The sequence below is a fragment of the Arachis ipaensis genome, chromosome B10 (assembly GCF_059453495.1).
Source record: "Arachis ipaensis isolate K30076 ecotype BB chromosome B10, ASM5945349v1, whole genome shotgun sequence".
Taxonomy (NCBI): domain Eukaryota; kingdom Viridiplantae; phylum Streptophyta; class Magnoliopsida; order Fabales; family Fabaceae; genus Arachis; species Arachis ipaensis.
The window spans coordinates 133,651,304-133,659,511 of NC_142435.1; the positions used below are offsets into that span (position 1 = coordinate 133,651,304).

Genomic DNA, 8,208 nt, shown 5'->3' on the forward strand with positions numbered 1-8,208 from the left:
GCACCTCGTTGAGCACCTGGAGTTTTCTCTGCAAGCAAAGATGGATATTTTTGGGATTGATGTATTTTGTTTATGCACTGTTTATAGGTTTATAGACTCTCCTACATGTATATATTACTTATGTTTAATCCTCTTAGAGGCTTTTGGAGAACTAGGTACTTAACTTATGTATGTCGGGGTATTTGGGTTATACTTATATACTTATGTATGTAAATATTCTCCGGCCGGCCTTGGCTTCACAGGTCGAGTCCGGAGCTTGCTATCCTGTATTTTGGTACTCTTTCGTTTATATATTTCATGTCTTACCCTTATCTGTTTACCGTTTTACGTTTTCTTTACGTTGGGCTTTTATTTTTTACGTTTTTGTTTAAACTTGTCTTCAAGGCTCCTAGGTACAACTTTCTTCAACTTATATATATATATATATATATATATATATATATATATATATATATATATATATATATATATTATTTTAGAGGTCGTAATACCTCACCACCTCTGTTTTATGAACTTAAGTGTAAAGCTCTGTGTGGTAGGGTGTTACAAAGACGAAGAGAAGACTGGTAAGAAATTTGGCATTGTTTAATATTTTAGTAGTTACTTGAATTAGTTTTTTTAATTTGTTCATTTATTTTATAAGCATGTAATTGATTTATAAGCATTCTTGTTTTGAATATGATCTTTGGTGTTATCCTTGCTCTATTGATATATACTTATATAGTCCTGTATGAACTGAACTGAGCTGAGCTGATATAGAACTGTTACGTTGGTTTAATTGGTTGATTTGTGTGGTTGATGATGAGAGAATGTTTGAACCATATACAAAGTGGGTTCATAGTTGAACTGGTTCTGATACGGCTTGACTAGTTTATAATGTGTAAAAATATATTGGTTTATTTTAATTTAGAATGGTTAAACTAGGTTGTAAGCATGTAGGATGCTTGATGTCTCTGGAATTGTAATAGAAAAGTGTTTTACCCAAAACATTTAGCATTTGTATTATAGCATCCTAACTTCCTAACTTGAATTCATTTACCAAAATTTGTTGTCATTAAACTGAATTTTGTGATAATGATGGGGGTGATGATGATGAAGACTAGAATAATAGTTAAGAAAAGAAAACACTACTCCATATCTAAAATTAAAGATAAAAAGGTATTTGTCACTCCAAGCTTCTTATTGTTCTTTTTCTTACTTCATCTACTTCTTTTAATTTTAATTTCTAGTAGCTTAATATCCTTTTAACTTGTTTAATTTCATATATCATTAATTTATTAGGTACTATATGGTGTTGTTAATGTGACATCATGAGCAATATTGTGTATATCTATCTATAAGTATGTTAAGGGTTTGAAATATTTAGTGAGTTTGATAATGATATTTATTATAACCATATATAGCCAGTAGCTTAGGAATTATATGCTGATGATCTTAGTTGTTAAATTTTGGATTATCATTATAATAAACAAGGATGATGATTAACATATCTAGGACTAAGGATGATGATTTTGGATTATCATATATATTTATCTGTCATTGTTTAATTTGTCATTTATTTTTTTGGTTGATATATTAATTTGTAGTCTAAGTCGTTGGATCTTATGGCGATACTGGCGGAGACTTTCAAGTATACCCATATTTTGAAGGTAAACAAGGAGAGATTTGTTAACGAGCAGTTTGTGGCCCATTATGTGAGTTTAAATTAATCCTAAGTTTCTACTTTAATTGGTTTAAAATTAATTATTTAACTATTATCGTAATCACAACAAACATGTGTGACATAGGAGGAGTACACGCAGAGGTTGGAGGTCGTGACCCAGCAATCTCAACCGCCTAGTGGGGAAGACGAAATCGGATTTGAGACCTCAGTGGTAGATCCTGGTAGGGTTTAGCGCGAGACCGCCTTTGAACACCACAAGAATCGCTGCTTCGGGTTGGGGTTGTTCTTCGCCAATGGCCTCCGCTCCTCCGCGTTGGAAGCTTCTTTTGTCACCAGCCTTGCTAATTCCTAAGAAGTTGTTGACTTAAGGGAGGAGGTGTAGAAGTTAACACAAGAGCTTCACTAGTAAGCGGAGCAATTTGAGCAGAGGTATCGAGACCTTCTTACACGCATTGCCGTTAGCTCGGACCTGACGGAGAAGTTGGAGTAGCTCGATCGGTTGCGATAGCAAATGTAGGAGTACAGCCAGCAGATGCGTACTAGAGGCAACGACACTGCTGGTTCCGACGGCAATGATGCTAGTGGGGCACCAACGGCAGCACCTACTCCGCCGCCTCAGTAGGGGGACCATGACGCTGACGACAACGAAGATTTCAGGATCTGTATGGGTTAGGGTTGTCTGCATTTTTATTTGTCTACTTCATTGTATTCTACATCTATGATATTTTATTGTATTCAAGCAATTTATTTTTTAATAAAATAATTTGTTGATTTCTGCTAACTTTATATTTCTACCAATAATTTTGTTAACAAGAGTCTACTAATTGTGGCTTAACTATGCCAAAAAAATAAAAATAAAAAATATTACTGTCAAATTTACCAACACAATCTTGCCAAATCCATTGAAAAAGCCGATGAAAAATCCGCTGGTAATTAGTGTCGAACGAAAGAATCCGATGGTAAGCAGTTTTCGGCGACATTTATACCGTCAACTCAAGGACGACAGTAAATCTGAGAGTAACTTTTTTACCGGCAGATTTATTTGATGAATCTGACGATAAATCCAATAGTAATCAGTGCATTTCTTGTAGTGATCACCAAAGAATTGGGGTTTGATTAACTATAATTTTTCATGGATACATCTTTACATGATCAAAGTAGATAGTGAAAAGCATTCCTCCTAAAATTTAAACATCTTCGAAACCTTAACACTTTTATTCATATTACTTTCTTAACCGTTTACAATTTGCTTTCATCTAATTCTCTATTTATTATATTGATTACCTCTAAAATTTAATTTTCAATTGTCAAACTAGATTAATTAGTTAACCATTGCTTGCTTAGTCCATTAATTCTCATGGGAACGATAACTCACTCACTGTGATATGTGTTACTTGATACAATTCGATGTCCTTGCCAAATTTTGGAAAAAATCCATCATTCCTCTTCTTAATTTTTTTCTCCTCTATCATCATCATCTACTTCGTGTGTGTGTGCGCGTGCGTGTGTATATGTTTTTAGCAAAACTATTGAACAAAAAAATTTGGGTGCACAATACATAACCCAGAACTACAAAATAAAACTATTCAGCACAGAAGTTTTCATGCACAACACAGAACTCAGAACAATAGCAATAGAAGGAAATTTTTTAGTTATGTAGCAAAATTTTTTAGGCTATGTGTGTAAAATTTTGTGCTATATCAATAAGTTTATGTGCTATATATAAAATTTTCTATGTTAATTATATGCAAAAAATTCTATACTATATCATCAAGTTTATGCGTTATGTATAAAAATTTTTGTGCTATGTGCATAATTTTGTTTTCTATATCAATAAGTTTCTTTATTTTCCAACAAAAATTCCTGCACTATATCAATAAGAAACACAGAAAAAAAGAAAATGCACAGGAATATTAGTTTTTATTAAATTTCTATTAACTTAGTTGGATTTAGTTACAAAAATATTTATATGTGTAGAAGAACTGTTAATATAATGTATACATGGACATATATATAATAAGGATCTAAGAGTCATGTTACTAAAATATAGTACACCTATGTATATATAGGCAGCATTTGGTTTATATATGCCTTTAAACAGAAACACAAAGACAAGGACGTTAGAGATATAGACACAAATTATTAGTATGTATATATTGTGTTTGATAAAATATTGGACAAGATAAAATAAAATTTAAAAAGTACATATTATTATTTTCATAATAATTTTTTTAAAAAAATAAATAAATCATTCACTACTGCTGCCACCACTTTCACTACCATAGATTCATCATCACAAACACTTCACCACCATAAATCAGTCAGTAATGATTTCACAAGAATAAGTAAGAACACTATTTATTTTCAAAAAAAAAAGAAAGAAAAAAGAAAAGAGAAAAGAAGGCGACAGAGAAACAGAATTGCGAAAGTGAAAAAAGAAGGCAACAAAAGAAGAAAGTGGCAGAGATAAAAGACGACAGAGATGGAGGTGGAGCCAAAACCAAGGAGAGAGACGGCCGTGACAAACTCGAAGAGGAAGAAGGAGAGAGGCGAACGTGAAGGAGGAAGAGAAAAAGTCGGCGGATCTAGACGAATAAAGAGGAGACGCCATGACGACGACGAATCTGGACGAAGGAGGAGGGGACACTGCGCACAACGACGGATCTAGACGAGCACTACAAGAAAAACACCCATTCAGGTACACTTGAAAAATGTAGCTAAAAGTGAAAAAAATGATGCCTTAGGCTAAGGCTACACTTTTCTCGGGCTACGGAGACGCTTTAGTGGGGGATGCCTATTCGGCCGTTGCCTATTCTCAAAGGCTACGGTTTTTTACACCAAGGGCTACGCTTTTGATGTTTGGGAATAGGGTGCGTTTTTCAAGTGATGCTGTCTAGGATCAAAGGCTACGTTTTTCAGCTTCTATTTTTACTAGAATAGGCTACGCTTTTCAGTGCTAATGCATCACCTTTGAAGCATAGCCACATTGTATACCATGGCTACCGTTTATAAGTGTAGCCTTAGATCCCTCTTATTTTTTTTGTATTCTTTAGCTACTATATATAAGTGTAGCCTTAGGTCCCTTATTATTTTTTTTTCTGTATATATATATATATATATATATATATATATATATATATATATATATATATATAATATTATAATAATTATTAATACAACATAATATTTAGTAATATGATTACATGTATAATAATTCTGTATTTTTAATTAAATGAGTTAAATATTATAAAATAATAATAAATACATAATTATACTAAATAATTTTTTTAAATAATAAAAATTATCTCTAACCAAAATATATTTATAATAATGATCCAAAAGTACTAGAATGAAGTTAATTGTGAGTATTCATACATCTCACACTAAAGTAAGTATAGTAATATCAAAATAACCATAATACCACTTAAAATTTACTACTAATACTCTACGAAAAACATATCCTACATAAGTATCTTCTAATAAAAGTCATTAGTAGTCAACTATACATGTATCCATTTCCAACAGACCAACACTACTCTATCTTTGCCAATAAACCACAATAATAATCAGCTTAATCTTCATTATCATCCTCAACATTATCCTGCATAATTATATAGAAAAGAAATTATTAGAAAAATATTCATAATGACATTCGCAATTATAAAAATTAAAAATCAAACTCAAAACTATCAATGACTAATATCATTAATTTACCTCTGCCTTCTTTGTTCTTTACTAAATGCTGGCCACACTTGCAAAGATATATATGAACATGGTAATCAAATCACACAAGTCAGAATCGAGAATTGCACCATCCAAACTATCTATGCTAGCCAATGTTCTATATCCACTAATTTTTTTTTTTCAAAATTTCAATAAATTTCGCTTTGGAGATATGAGAGTTAAGAGTTCACCTTTATAGGAGGGATTTATCAGTGTTTCATATATTAAATTAACAATGTCATCCAAATGAATCTAGGAAAACCTGTACAAAAAGAAAGAAAAATAACTTAATTATAGCGCCTTTCTAAAATTAAGATGCAGCCGGGAACCAATCAATAATAGCTAGAAGATGTGGGACATGCCATTGTTTTTCAGAGCCTATAAGTCCACCAGCAAACATCTTGAAGAGAGGTATCATTTTAGCTGTAGAAGATTAAACACAAAAATATAATGAATTTTAGGAACTTCAGATAATATTTGATATTAAATCATAAATTCAAGTAGTTACAGGCTAATACTTAGTGCTTCACCATCTTTACCAAGAACAACACCAATGCGAATTAGAGCTACTCTAACATCCCCGTTTACTTTTAAGGCTGTTGATTCCCATTTTCGACATACCTGAAAAGATAAGACAGCATCCGTCAATGTGACCTATAACGTAAGAGATGGTATATATCGCGAAATGCTCCATTAATTTGAATAACAACTGATGTGCTAATCAGTTAGTATTCAAGTTTAATAGTATTTCAGGTGAAAATGTAAATGACTGTATATCTTCATAAAACCTGCTGAGTAACACTCAGAATATTCTTTTGAGGTTCTATAATTTTAATATTTTGCATTCTCTGCAACAGTATCAACAAACATATGTTCTTACCTCGGCCAAGTAATCATTTTTTGATGGAATTTGTTCATTAAACACTTGTGTTTCACTGGTGCCTGAACAGTGAAAAGAAGTTAAAGACATTTTATATGTAAAATCATGCATACTTCTCTATCAATTCAAGTGATTCTAAAGAGTGCACCAAAGCAGTTAACAACCAATAAGCAAGAAAATAATCGACCAGTAGAGAAGAAGATTTGGCATATGAATATACTATAGTAACCAACAGTTGTTGCACTAACGAAAACTTTAGGTTGAATATCCTCTGGCGTACTGTTTATCAATTCTACAACCTTTGCTATTAAATGGATAGGTCAGAAGAAGAATAAGCAATTTCTTGTAAGTAAAACTTGCTTAACTTGATACACATATATTTGTCAAGAAAAATATACATATAAAAAGGTTCATTTTCAATTTGTACCATCAGGAATCATATGCTTACTTTTGATGTTACTCTAATCCTGCTTTGCTTGATTTTTATTTTTATCTGTAGAATTAAGATGAGCTTTGGAAATAACCAAAACTCTATGAATCTTTAAGTCAATACAATTCAATAATGACAGTGATAGAAACAAGGCAATAACCTCCGAAGAGCATCTGGTACTTATGGGCATTCCAGCCAAGTTAACCACCCCTGTTGAGCCCTAAATGCTATTCTTCCATTCCGACTCCTCTGCAATCTTAATTCCTGAAAAGTCTTTCACTGGAAGGACAAGGCAAAGTTAACCAATGAATCCAAAGTGCATGATCTGTCTACCTTTTTATTTTTTTAAAAGGAAGATAAATGTAGACTTTTAATAGTGAAGGGATCTGAATTAGGTATGAATTTAAACCAAATGCCGCATAATAAGCTTAAGAATGAGTATGATTTATGAAGTAGCACTTCACATGGTAGAGTTATATAACTTATATTTAATGGGTACTCAACCCCAACCCCAACTTGTTATGATACTATTAATCAAATCTCAGTAAAACCTAAATTACTGTATGCATTCTCACATCAAAACACATGAAATTTATTTATCACGTTCTATTCCTTTTGGTTAAAGGTTGTCACACTGAAATTTACAAATTTAGTCCCCAAATTGAGCTTACGGCATTACCACCAAATTCTTAAAAGTTTACAAGTTGAGTTGTACTATTCAAATTTATAAAATTTATCCTCCAAGACAGAAAATTCTTGTATTTTCTTGTACTTCCTAAAAGTGAGGCCAGGAAATATTATGTTCTTTCTCTGTCTCTACAGAAAAAAATTCTAACAGTGTCTAAGTGTTCCATCGTCAAAATCCAATCCTCAATTTCAAATTATTGAAGTTAGTTCATATTTTCTATAACCATCATTTACATGCCAATTTTTTTCTTGAGCTTTTTGATATCTAACTGAAAAAGATTTTAACTGAGAACCCTAAAATATCACACATCTTCATCAACAACAGCATGCATGTTATCAAATCACAGTTCACAAACCTATAGTTTCACAGATTAAAATTCCCAAATTAAAATCCCTAAAATCGGAACCCTAAACCTCTAAAATTTCAAAACCAAATAGAAATCAATACATACATATTCAACGATGTGAGCACAGAGAAGACGATGATGAGAAGCACGGAGATGACGATGGTGGCGATGGCGCAGCAACAGCAATGGTCAGAACAGCGACGATCATCAGTGATTAGGGCACGGAGAAGAAGAGCGATGGTCAGTGCAGCAATAGCGACGGTCATCAGCGACAGTGAGAATGGCGAAGGTGAGGGTTGTGCGCAACAGGGTTGGCGAAGGTGAGAAGCGCAGAGATGAGGGCGAACAGGAGTGACAGTCAGTGGTGAGTGGTGAGTGGTGATGAGTGGGTTTCTTCACGGTGGTGAGAGGGTTTCTGCGCGATGGTGAGTGGTCAGTGGCGATGGTGAGTGGTGAGAGGGTTTCTTCACGATCAGTG

General features: G+C 33.0%; 1 pseudogene; it reads right to left on the bottom strand.

Moving 5' to 3' along the window:
* Positions 1-5,259: 5,259 nt before the first annotated feature.
* Positions 5,260-7,996, bottom strand: LOC107621148 (epimerase family protein SDR39U1 homolog, chloroplastic-like; annotated as a pseudogene).
* Positions 7,997-8,208: the final 212 nt, after the last annotated feature.